Source organism: Hippopotamus amphibius, chromosome 17 (assembly GCF_030028045.1).
Source record: "Hippopotamus amphibius kiboko isolate mHipAmp2 chromosome 17, mHipAmp2.hap2, whole genome shotgun sequence".
Taxonomy (NCBI): domain Eukaryota; kingdom Metazoa; phylum Chordata; class Mammalia; order Artiodactyla; family Hippopotamidae; genus Hippopotamus; species Hippopotamus amphibius.
The window spans coordinates 36,344,469-36,357,248 of NC_080202.1; positions in this window are offsets into that span (position 1 = coordinate 36,344,469).

Here is a 12,780-nt window from a genome sequence, read left to right on the forward strand (position 1 = left end):
ATTTAATATGACCCACACCACCAAGGCTGGGCCTGGATTATTAATAATTTCCATGGTCTTGGTCATTTAAGCCTTACTCGAACAATTACAAACAGCAATTGTTACTATTATTAGCAGTATTTCTATGATTAAGCCCGAGCACAAGACCACAATGTAATGCTGAGTGCTGGCAGGGAGACAGCTGTGAATTGCACAGAGAAAAGAGCACTGAACTGAGAGTCAGACAGGCCTGGCCACAAATGCCTATACCTCCCACGCCACCCTCACATCAGTTACTCCTGCATAGTCTGAGGTTATGTCATCTCTCTCAGCCTCAGTTTCCTCATCTATAAAATCGGAATTTTTTAAAAAAGATCCTATCTTGAACGGCAAATAAAGTTCATCTAAGAAGAGACTCAATCCCCTTTTGGTCATTCAACATGTATTTGTTGATCACCTACTATAGGCTGCACTGTTCTAGGCACTGGGGATACATCAGCGAACAGTAGCAGCTGCCTTCATGGAGCTGATGCTCCAGTGTATTAGTGATTTGATGTGAAGAATTCTTTTATAACGTGCTATTAGATGGCATGGCTGTGATCAGAGTGCTTCTTTGCTGGGGCCACCACCATCACAGTCTCCACCACTGTCACCATCACAGCCACCTATACCGGAACCAGCACCGCTATGACCACCATCACCAAGGCACCAGCATCACTGCCAGAAGCACCACATCTTCCACGGCCATCACTGCTGCTCCCACAATCACCCCCATTGCTGTCACGATTACCACACCATTGTTACCACCGTCACCGTCATCACCACAGCTGCCAGGGCCATGGCCACCACCACCACTTGCCTTTTGATATCTACACCACAAGCAGCAGGGATTCTTGTTCCTAATGAGTGCTGAATACTTAGGGCTTTCCCCTTTCCTTGGACCACTATCAGAGGCCCTTTGGTGCCACTGCCTGCTTGAGCCTAACTCCCTAATTGTCATGTTTCCTGCCGCAAACGTGAGCATCCTTCAAAAATTTCTCTCTGACCCAACTCCCTTTCCCTGAATCCTCAGCACTTGCAGCCACAGCTGAGGGAGGGGGCATGGGGAGAGGGCTCTTAGGAGCTGACCAGCAAGTAGGATCAGACAGGCAGCACCAAGGGCGCAGCAGTTTTCATTGGAGGGTCCCCCCAAATCACCTCCCATAACAGAACTGCAAATATAGAGAGCCCCTCCCCTCACCACACACACACACCAAGGCCTCCTGGACCTAATAGTGACCCTAGAATGAAAAGGTGGAGAATCTCAACGCAGATCTACAGGGAACTGGGAGTGGGAGTGGTGGGTCAGACTGCATCTTCAGGAATTGAAGTGGGAGGGGTTTGCCCCTCCCCCTTTCATCTGACCATCCCTCCATCTCCCTGTGCTTCCAGGAAGGCAAGCTTCTAACACACACTCCCTGTCATTCCTTTCCATTCGGACCTCTCACCTTGGGCACCTGCAGGACATTGCTCACAGCTCCCTGTGCCTGTGCCCAGCAGTCCCTGAGGAACCAGCCTGCAGCCCCAACTCACTTCCAAGCAGAAATGGGGGTGCAGACAATGAGAACTCACATTTATTGAGATGTCCTGTGAGCCAGGAAAGCCACACAATTATCTCCCTTAATCCCCACTGCAATCTCGTGCAGGAGGTGCTGGGTTCACCATATACAAATAAAGAGACTGAGACTTGAAGAGGTTAAGCCACTTGCTCAAGGACCCCCAGAAAGAAGCAGTGGTTCCAATATGTGGCCACTGTACTGCACAAGGCCCTCCACAGCCACACGTCTCAACGTTAACCCCCGTGTCCCAGCCACTCCACCCCTCCAACACAGCCCCTCCAGCTTCACCCCGATGAGCTGGGGAGATAGAACCTGCATCTCAGAGGTGCTGCACTCTGCTCTGCAGTCCTACCGCTCAGATACCCGCTCCTGACATGCATTCATAGAATCTGGGTTCCGGCCAGGGTAGGATGGGCTGAGGCAAGCCAGGGGATGATCTCCGTCTTGAAGACATTGCTTTCCAAAGCATGGAGACATGCTTTCCAAGCTCTTCTGGTGAGCACGCACTTTCCCTGCTTTGGGAGAATCACCTCCCCTATCCCCCAGTTCCAATGTTCAACCAGAGAAGGGGTGAAGGAAGATGGGCAAGAGAAGAACAATATCTGAGGTGGAGGGCGACGAGGAGGTACCCGGCCTCTCCCAGCTGCATCCCATCTGCCCCAGGCAGGCAGGCGGCCAGGCAAGGTAAGTGAAACCCCCATTAAGAGCTAGCTCAGTGGCTTTGAAGCGTGATGCAGTGATTACCTCTGAGCTGACTCCTTCTGGGCTGCAAGGGAGACCTGACCAATGAGGGGGCGGGGTGGGGGCTGGGGACTGGTTTCGGGGCAATCCAGCTGGAATCTGGAACGGCATCAGTAGTGAGAGGGGTGAGAGGAATTAATCAGTTTTGGAGACCAGTTAGATTAACTGGAGCATCAAAGTGGGCCAGTTCCACAGTGCCCTCCCCCACCATCTGCTCCAGCCTCAGAGGCTGGTGCTCCCTTCTGCCTCCACCCTGTCCTGCAAGGGGCCCTGTCTGACCCACAAGACTCAGCCTCTCTCAACTCTGAGCCCTTCCATGGGTTATGCCCCCATGAGAGTTGTGTTCTCTCTTCCTTCAACATAATTGTAGAGTTGGTCAAAGTCTTCCATCTTCCCACCTGCAGTCTTTCCTTCAAAGGCCACCCTCCCTCTCACACGTCCGATCTGCACCCAAAACTCTTGTCAAGGCATCACATCTGATCAGTTCGTCAAAGACAGGCAGTAGGGGCTTAATTTCCCCCAGACTTTGCGTCTTGGAGAAGGATGCCGAGAGAAGGCAGTGCCCTACCCAAGTGCTTGAATGGAGAGAGTTCCAGGCTGTGTGGTAAGGGCACAGGGGAGAGACTTGGTACCCTGTGCCTCAGGGCAGCCACCATCCCTGCTGACTCTGGGGGCCTCCCCTCTCTCCAGCCTCCGCCATGGCACATTTCCCCTCCAGTGTCCTTCCTCTAGGAAATTCCTCTGGACCCTCCAATTTTATCCTTCACAGCCCTGAAGGATTGCAGAGTTGCCCTGTAGTTCTGAAGGATTCAGTCATCCCTCTCACTTTTTATCCTGCATCCAAGGACAGTCAAGACATTTTAAAGAAAGCCTGAGTAGGGCCACACCCTGCTGTAGGAGCATGAAGGTGAGAGAGGCATCGGAAGGCCCAGGCCTACCATTTATTTGCTGTGTGCCCTTGGACCAGTTCCTTCCCCTGCTCTGAGCCTCAGTTTCCTTCATCTGTAAAATGGGCATAAGATACCAGTCTCAGAGTTACTGTGAGGAATCAGAGGTCTTGCATGTGTGTGTCATGGGAGCGGGGCAGATGTCAATTACTCTTATTCTATATGCTGCTGCTGCTGGTGGCATCTGGCCTGCAGGCTGGAGACCGGATGAGGGGTGAGATGACATTTCAGCACTGGAGAGCCAGGCTCGGGGGCCTTCCTGCTGCTGATAAGCACCAGAGCTGTGACAGGCCTTGGGCTCCGGCACAATTCCCACGGGAATCGCTGGGGGAGGAGACATCCCAGGCCCCAGCTTATCTTCACTCTGGCGCGTCTGGGAAGTGGGGTCAAGTGCGATTGTCTGGGTTGGTTTCCAGCAGAGAAGGGTAAAGGGCATAGATGCACCGTCTGTGAAGTCTCCCAGTCAAGAGAAGACCCCCAAGAGGGAAGGGGGAGGAGCTGCAGGAGGAGAATCCCTTCCCAGCCTCGCCCATCCCAAGGCCCCGTCTGCTGGGCTGGAGGACCTCTGAGATAGTGGCTCTCTCAGTCCCACCCACTCTACCTGCTGACGGAGGAGACTCCAGTCTGAGCAGGAGACAGAGCCCTCGCCTCGGAAGTCCTGCCACTCTGTGGAGGGGACGGAGTCTCTAGGCTGCAGCCTCCTGTCCAGCGGGAGCATGTCTAGAACGTGGAGAAGGACACAGTGCCACTGTCCTCTCCTATACTCTCAGGGGCGGGGAGCGGGGAGAGGGCCCAGGGCCGTGGGGACCTCCTAGTCCAAGGGGTTCCCCAATCAAACAAGAGCATTTCACACCTGGGGCAGGAGCGCGAGCCAGTTCCAAGTTACTTGCTCTAGGCCGGGACTCAGGTTTCAGAAGTGGAAGCAACTCCACCCCCCACTCCCCAACCCCTCCCCACAAGAGGCCATCTAGCATCGGGGAAACTCAGGGAAACTGAGGCCCAGAGACAGGCACAAACAGCTCTAAGTAGGTCTGTTGCAAAGGAGGGAATTAATTAGAGTGCAGTTTCAGCAAGGTGTGGTGGAGAAGGCCCTGGGCCGGCAGGCGGGAGATGCGGGTCTGCCCTCAGCATTGCCCCAACCCTCTGTGTGATGTGGGACCACTCACCGTACCTCTTCAGGCCTATTCTCACCTGTGACATGAAGAAAACTGTCCTTCCCAGGCTGCCTCTTCTCCTGCTCCCTGCGGAGTCTGAGGCCAGGTTCTTGTGCGGCCCAGCCCACAGGGAGTCCAGGGAGGGGAGGCAGGTGCGGGTGGGGGCATCTCCTGGAGGAGCCAGCCGAGGAAAGTGCTGAGTCGGCACTCAGAGCCCCAGCCACCTCCGCTCCTGTTCCATTATTCATCCCTGTAAGAGGCTCTCCCTCCTCCTTCCCAACCCAGGCCCACTCTCAAGAAATGCCTCCCCCCCATTCAAAATCCCCCTCGCAGCATGCCCCCCCCTCAGCTGGAAACTCTTAAGCAAAAAGGTCGTCAAGATGATTAAATGCGAACAGATTTTCAGCTCTTTTTCCACTTTAATTAAAAATGGGCTCTCTGTTCAGAGAAAGCTGGAGACGAAATAGCAGCTCCCCGAAGGCCCCTGGGCTGAAAAGTGGGGGGGAAACACTCCGAGATGTCTGAGGGCTGGCCTGCGGTGGCCCAGGGTCAGGGGCCTGGCCTGGAAGGGCCACGTGCCCAGAGGCCCTGCCCGCAGAGGGCAGCAGAGCCCGGAGGCCTTGGGCACTGGAGACAGAGCAAGAACAGAGGCAGGGGGGTGGCGTGCAGGGTGGGGTGGGGAGCAGGGGGTCCATTTCCACAGGCCCTCACGAGTGGGGAACCCCCAGTCTGGGGCGGGAACAGGTTGCTATCCTCAAGAAGGGCTGGGGTCTGCACAAAGAATTTAAGATAGAAAATGACAAACGGATAAGTACCTGCCAGAACAACCTAGAAGCAAACCCAAGAGTGGCCCCGTGTACCTGTGACTGGAGACTGGAGACTAAAAGAACTAGGGTCGCATATGGGAGGGCAGCCGGGTGGCCTCAGCAGCTTCCCAAAGAAGGACTTCAGATCCCAGCAAAATGGCTGGGCGGGCAGCAGTGGGAAAGCTATCGGAAGAGGGGTGAGATGGGCACACGGCATGTTTTATTATGAAGATGGAGAGCCAGGGAGAAGCCATCAGGAGAATAAGGACTCTGCCCTGTCTCTTCCTCTTCCTATCAGGGATCAGGAGCCAGGAGAGGAGGGGAGGAGTGGCTGCGGAAGGGATTTGGCTGAGATACCTGAGAACATCCGCAGGGGGAGGAGGGACGGGCCGGGGAGCTGGCTGAGGTTGCAGGAGCAACAGGAGCCCACGGCCCCTGGTGACCGATCCCATCCCATTTCCGGTCTGGCCTCAGTCCTTGGCAAGTCCCAAGCAGAGCTTCCCTCTGAGAGTATAAGAGAGGACAGTTGCATTTGAAGTTCCTCTCCATGTTCCGGACCACCTCTGCGCTCCAGGGGGAGAGGACACTGCAGAAGGGAGAAAGGCCTCCCACCACTTCCTGTACCTGCGCTGGGCGATCCCACCTGCCCTCCACTGGGGTGGGAGGGTGTTGAGTTGGTCTTTATCCTGGGATTAAAAGAGATCCCTTCCTGGTAAATCAGGTGTTGGGGGCAGTCCAAAGCCCACCGCCCAGCTCCCAGGGAAGGAAGAGTTCCCAGCACCTCCGGGGAAGGGGTCACCGGGCCCTTTTAGAGTCCATCCCCAGGTCTTTCTAGTCCCATATTTACCACCAGTTCCCACTGTGAATTCCACCAAAGTTAGGAGAGCACGAGGAGGGGGAACCACCAACTTCACAAAGGGAGGTCACTTGTGCTGGGCCTTGACCTCACCGGAGCAGGGAGGGGAGGACGTTCTGAGCAGAGGGGCTGTCTGAGCGAGGGTGCAGGACCGTGGAAGGAGGCGGTATGTGTGGAAATGTTGAGCCGTCCTTTGGGGCAGCATAAGCGATGGGAAGCAAGTGGACTGAGGTGGAGCTGGCCACGCATGTTGGGGGCACTCTGAAGCTCCCTCTTCTCTGTGGTGATGGATGGCTCTCTCTCCTTGAAATGCCCATCCTGCCCTGGGGACAGGCAGCAGGATCCAAGTCAAAACTTCCTGCTTCTCTGAGAATCTCTCCCCATCCGCTCTCTCTCTCCTTCCAAACCTGGTGTCTGGCTGTCTCTGGCTCTTATCACCCTTGTCCGCAGGACTCTCTCTCCCCAGCAGCTTTGGTAGAATGGGTGTCTATGCCCAAACCTCAGGTGCAGCCTCCCCCACTCTCCTGTGGTTCCGTGGGCTAGCGTGCAGCATGCTGCCCAGACCAGCAGCCTGGCGCCTGCGGCTCCAGGAAAGAAATTTGGCCAGGAGAGGGGAGGGGTGCTGGCCTGATGCTGGGTGAATGGGAGAACTGACCCCAGACTGTTCCCCAGTCTGAGTCTCCCACTTCTCAGAAATAGCAATTCACCCAAGCAGCCCCGTGCCTTTGGCCTTACCTCCTTCGTTCTACTTTTAGAAGAACCAGGGACTCCACGGCAGGGAGTAGCCTATTTTGACAGAGTCCAAATAGAGCAGCGTGGGGAGGGGTAGCTGAAGGGGCGGGAAGCGTGTCTCTGTTGGCGGGCACTGGCTTGCCCGGAACTCGCTTTTCCTCCCCAGTGTTAATTATCAAAATTAACCGAACACTATAAATAACCCAACTCAGAGACTTGAAGAGCCTCACTTCTAATTAATTCATTTCCAATCAAGACACTTCTGCGCCCCCTACCCTGGAATCTGAGGGATGGGAACCTCATTGTGCAGCTTTTCAAATGTCGAATCCCTCGCTCCTGAGGTGGGAAAGCTCAAAGAGAGAAAAGAGAGGAAGGAAAAACACTCCGCTTTCTTGGAAGGGGGTGGCCTATAAATAACCCCATATTGGTGCATTTGATGGACGACATTTGTGTATAGATTGGCTTTTGTTGGGATGAGGAGACATGGAGGGTGGGGGTGGGGTGTGGAGACGTCCATCTGCCGCCTCCTTTACTGGGCAATAAATTTAAAGCAAGACTGTGAGCACCGTCCAAGGCCTCTGTGCTGGCTAGAGCTGGGGAGACTGATCGATAGAGGAGGAGCAGGAGGGATGGGGAAGGGGGAGAGAGAGGGAGCAAAAGAGAGAGAAAATGCAAGCCCTAGAATGAGTGCAGGGAGGGGAGAAAGAGAAGGGAAGAGGAGGAAGAAAGAGAGGAGGGGAAAGCATTAAAGGAGGGAGAAGGGGGAAGAAAGATAAGAAAAAAGGGCAAAAGGGAAAAGGGGGAGGGGGAGAAGGGGGTGGGAGGGTCATTTCCATCCCCACCTTGTACTGTGACCGTTGCCAGAGACCTAGGGAGCTGCTCCAGGGCTGTCCTGCCTTGTGTCCAGCTGCCTCACTCCAGCATCCTCCTGTGTCTCCTCTCCTGGGCCACAGGCATCCATCGAGAAGGCTTGCGGCCTACGTGCCCCACCCAAGTGCCCCGTAGGCCCCGGCAGGCAGGCAGACAGGCTCCGGCTCTGGCTCCCTGCCTTGGAAGAAGGAACGCAGGCCGAGAGCAAGCTGGCCTCACATGGGGTCTGCTCATTGCCTTCCTAAACCAAGCGCCCTGCTGGCCAGTGGCTTGGAGGAGGGCAGTACAGGGCAGAGATGGAGTCGGAGGAGAAGCAAGGAGGGAGAGACAGAAAAGAAGAAAGAAGACAGAAGCCGAGGCACAGAAGGAGAAGGAGAAAAAGGGCCCAAGTTCGAGAAGAGATGACAGGAAGGAGAGAAAGGCAGAGCCTGAGAGGCAACAGAAGGACAGAGGAGGAGAGGCAAGAGAAATGGCTTGGGCTCTGGGGGCCTTGGTCCCTCGGGGTCCAGATCACAGGGCCTGCTGGAGCTGAGGCCTGGGAGGCTAGTGCTGGCTGGGCTCCCTCGAGAGCCATGACCTTGAGCAAGTGATTGCCTCCTCTTTACACACCTGCCAAGTAGTGGTCATGTCAGCCCTTTCCTCCTCCTGAGGTGTCGTGACGATTCAATGAAGTTAAATGCTTACCAAACTCTGAACCTGGGCTTTGGGCCGAAATGCCTGTTCAATTCAAGATGGCTGTTGTTGTTATGACTCGTAATACTAGTAGTAGAAGTACTAGCCTTAGTAGCAGGGCTGGGTTTTCTTCCTCATCTCACCCCCTGGCTGAGAGCGCCTCCAGGCGGACACACCACCCTATCCCGCAGCAGGTGGGCTTTGGCACCAGCCTCCCCACCCACCAGACTGGGGCTCCAGAGGGCAGGGCTGTGTCTCCCTCTCCCGAGTGGAGGCTTCCAGGACTGTGTCTCTGCAGGTGGGCCGGGAACCCCCCTAGGGGAGGAGGTGCAGCACAGTTTCCCCTCTGCCCCTGAGTGCCCACCCTGGCCCTTCATGGCCAGAGGGCCCAGGACTTGGGGCGGGTTGTTGACCAATTGACTGCGTGGCCTGTGGAACCGATGGTGGAGGGGCCTGACCCCAGCTGGCCTCTGTACTCTCCCCCGACCCTGGCTGCCTCCCTCTGAAAACAGTCTACTTGGTCCTCCTCCTCCTCCTCCGGCTTCCATCCTGTCAACTCTAGCTGAGATTAAGGGATGGACCAGGCGGGGAGAGTGGCGCTCCCAGCTATATCCTGTCCCCGGGCCTCTCCTTCAGCAGGCTGGGGAAGGGGCTGCTGGGAGCCAGCCCTTGGGCAATCTGATCTCCATTAGCCCTTTCTCTGGTTCTCATTACTGCAGCCCAGGCAGCTTCAGAAACGTGTAATTTCCCCGGCGGCTTTTCTCTCCTTCCTCTGCCTTTTGAGGTCCCTCTCCCATTGGGTCCTCCTTGGAGGCCCCTCCTCCAGTGGACCAGCAATGAGGGTATAGATTCGCTTGAGCTTTATGGGGGTGCCTATGATGTGACCCTCAATCTCAGTCCAACCCTGGATCTCAGGGGGCAGAACGCTGCCTTTCCTCCTAGATAAAAAATAACTCCCCTCTCCCCACTTCCTTCCCCTTGGGTCCCTGACCCTCCCCTCCCCCACTTGCAGCCTACACCCCAGAGTCTGAGAAAGACGGTTGCTGACTGCTCCCCTGGGTCTCCACAGAAGGTCTCTGTTGGGCTCCACACCGAGGGAGGAGGCCAGAATGAAGGAGCTGCGTGAATGGTCAGGCGAACAAATGAATGAAGACGTGGCAGCGGGGGAGGGAAGGAAAAAACCCAAAGCTAATAATGCTTGTAGCCTCTGTTTATCTCTCCAGCCTCATCACCCCACCCTGTCTCCCTTTACAGCTGCCTCACTCCCTTCTATTCATTCACAACTCAGCACAGGAATCACCTCTTCCAGGAAGCCCTCCATTTTGTTCCAGCCTATGTGACCCACGTGGACACCAGGCACCCTGCTTCCCCCCCCACCAGCACGCTGTGGCACAGTCGTGATTGCCTTCACTCTCCGTCTGGATGCTGAGGCTCTTGGGGAGGAAAGTGAGTGTCTGTTATCCACCTGGTGTCCTCCTCTGCTAGCACAGGCCTGTGTGGCGAGCGCTCAATAACTGAGGGTGAATGAACGCACAGATAAGGAATGAATGGAGGAAGGAGCAGGTGAACCAACAGCAGCCTAAACAGCAACTAGGAGAGGATCGGGGACGTCAAAGAAGGTGTGCCCCTCCATGAACTTAACGTAGCTGTTAAAAACTCGAATTAGGAAGCAAGGGGCAGTGTAGGAAGAGGAATAAGTAGAAAAAAGTGGAATTGCAACTCTAAGATCAACATGCCGTGTGCTCAAGGGCTAGAAGGGAGCAATTGCACGTGATTTTTCGTCTTTAAAAACCCTCCTTTAATGTCGGATTACTATGTTTACAATTCACAAGTGACTTTTTAAGGACATTCTGATGCCGTTGAGGGCAGGGAGGAATCCCCAGATGAACAGGAGAGATTGTGGCAGGGGGCTTCCCCATCGCCCCCCTCTCAGATCTCTGGCTCTTCACTCTTCCCACCCCCTCCTCCAGGACTGGACTGTGGCCTGGCCAAGCCCAGATCTTCTGGAGGAAGGAGAGAGCACCCTGCTTGCTGGGGAGGGCAGCTGCAGAGCCTAAACAGCCTTGATTAAGTGTCTAAATGGACAGGCCTGGGCAGTGCCCAGATGGAGTGTGGCAGACATTGTCCTTGCCCTCTGGGGCTTCCAAGATGATCCAGACACACAGATAGGAACAGACATGGATGGGCAGCCAGGGAAGAAAATGAAACAGAATGTAAAATCAGACTCTACGTGTGTACACATACATAAAAGGTGACCCTCTCTCTTCTCTCTACCTGGTGAACTCCTATTCACCCTTCAAGGCCCAATTCATTTATCCAATCATTCAGGTATTCATTTGTCATGGACATCTGTTGCTCAGCCCCACTTAGCCCTTTTTAGCTTATGGGAAGCCCCCTCTTCCCAACTCTTTTGTGGGGAGAAGATTACTTTCACTCTACCTCCACCCCTCTTCCCACTCTGGGAATGGTCATGTGACCAAAGCCTGGTGAATTAGTGTATATAATATCCCTAACGTATGATTGGTTCAAAGATGGGTATAACACTAAACCCATCCGATAAGACTCAGCCCTGGGGTTTCTTTGGGACTGCAAGGATAGAAGTGCTTTCTTTGTGCTGGGATGTGAGCTAAAATACAGTAAACCTTCTTACCATCCCTTGGGGAGAGCCTGACTGAGTATAAAACCAATACAAGAAGAAAGCAGAGCCAGGAGGTGCGCAGTGGCGACCACGAGCACCTGCACCTAGCTTTGCCTGGATATTGACCCTAACACCCTACCCTCCTCCAGGAAATTTCAGTTATGTCGACCCACATTCTCTCTCTCTCTCTTTTTTTACTCAAGCCAGTTTGAAATGACTTTCTGCCACTGATAGCCCCAAAGCTCCTGACTCGTGTATCATTTCATCTGTGAAACGCTTACTGTGCTCCTGCTCCGTGCCAGGCTGAGCTGAGTGGTGGAATCCGAGGATGCCTAGGGCACAGCCCTGCCTTCCAGAAGCTCAGAGTTGCCTGAGCTTTGTCCAAATGCTGCCGCTCTGTGCTGCCTGGCCAGCATCCACCATGGGCCCCCTTTTCCCCTCTGCTCCCCAGTGGTAGGTTCACAGTCTTCATTCAACAAATATTCACTGGCCACCTGCTGCTCACCAGGCTCTGTGGTTCCTCCTGTTGTCCTATTGTCGTAGATCATGTCTACACTGCCCCCGCCTCTGCCTGTCAGGCTGTGTACACTTTGCTAATGGGTGCCATGTTGGTGAATCCCCAGAGCCTGACACCTCTACTTGCTCCTGGTTGTTGAATGAATGAACAAGTGCCTCTCTGTGTGTTTCTGTGTATTGGGGGAAGGCAGTGGACAGCCGAAGACAAGGACAAGAGGATGTAGAGCAGAAGGGCCTGGAGGGTTCTAGATCCAGCTAGGGCTCTGCCAGAAAAGCCAGCCCCTTGCTCTGGTCCATCCAATAAGCTCCCTGCAGAAGCATTCCTCACAGGCAGCCCTGTCTCTGTATCAAGCCTAGAAATTCTGCCCTTCCCTAAGCCCCACTCATAGCGTCCCACCTGGCCACTGCCTGGACCCGCGGGAGGTGTCATTGCAGCTTCTCCCTCTTGGGCTCACCCTTCCTGTAGCACTCTCTTGCCAGCATGGGGATGGGGCTTCCTCGGGCCCATGGGGAGGCAGGAATCCCTGGCCTGACTTGGACTGACTCACTTCTTCTCCAGACCCCTTGCCTCCTTCGTTCTCTTGTGTCCCTCGCCTCTTTTTTCTCTTCTTATCTCCTCTTCAGCCTCCATTCTTTGTCCTTTTCCTCATCTACTTCTTCAGCTCTCCCATCTTCCCACTGGGTCAGTCCTCCCGGTCCATGTCTGCAGCTGGGTAAATTTCTGTAAACAATTAAGTTTGTAATAAATTCAATTGTATTACATCCTTATTAGAAGTTTATAGCATTTGGAAAGAGGGGCTTAGGCGGCTAAGAGGCTGATATCCTCCCTGACGGCTGAGTGCCTGGAAGTGGAGTGCTCCCATTTGCAAATTAACTTGAGTTTCACATATTTCATTATCTCCGCACATTTTCCCCTGTCGAATCATCCTGAGCCTTTCTCTTTCCTTCCTCTCTGCCTGAGAGAATTTCTCCTCCTTTACCTTCCTCCAGTCCCAGGAGATATTCTTTTACAGCAGGAAGGATGCAGGCTATAGAGCAAGAAGGACTTCCAGTTGGTAGTGCATTAAAAGAATCCTTAGATAGAAGGAGAGGAAGGAAGGAAGATGAAAGAGTCTCCATCCATGAAGAACTGTGGTCATGAGTGGGAGAAAGGGAGGCTGGCCCCCTCAGCCCCAAACCTGGGGACCTGGGACCCCGAGAGCAGCTGACGTGAGTCTCTAACCCAAGACTCTGGATGCAAAGTGCGGGGGGCAATAATTGCACACATCTGG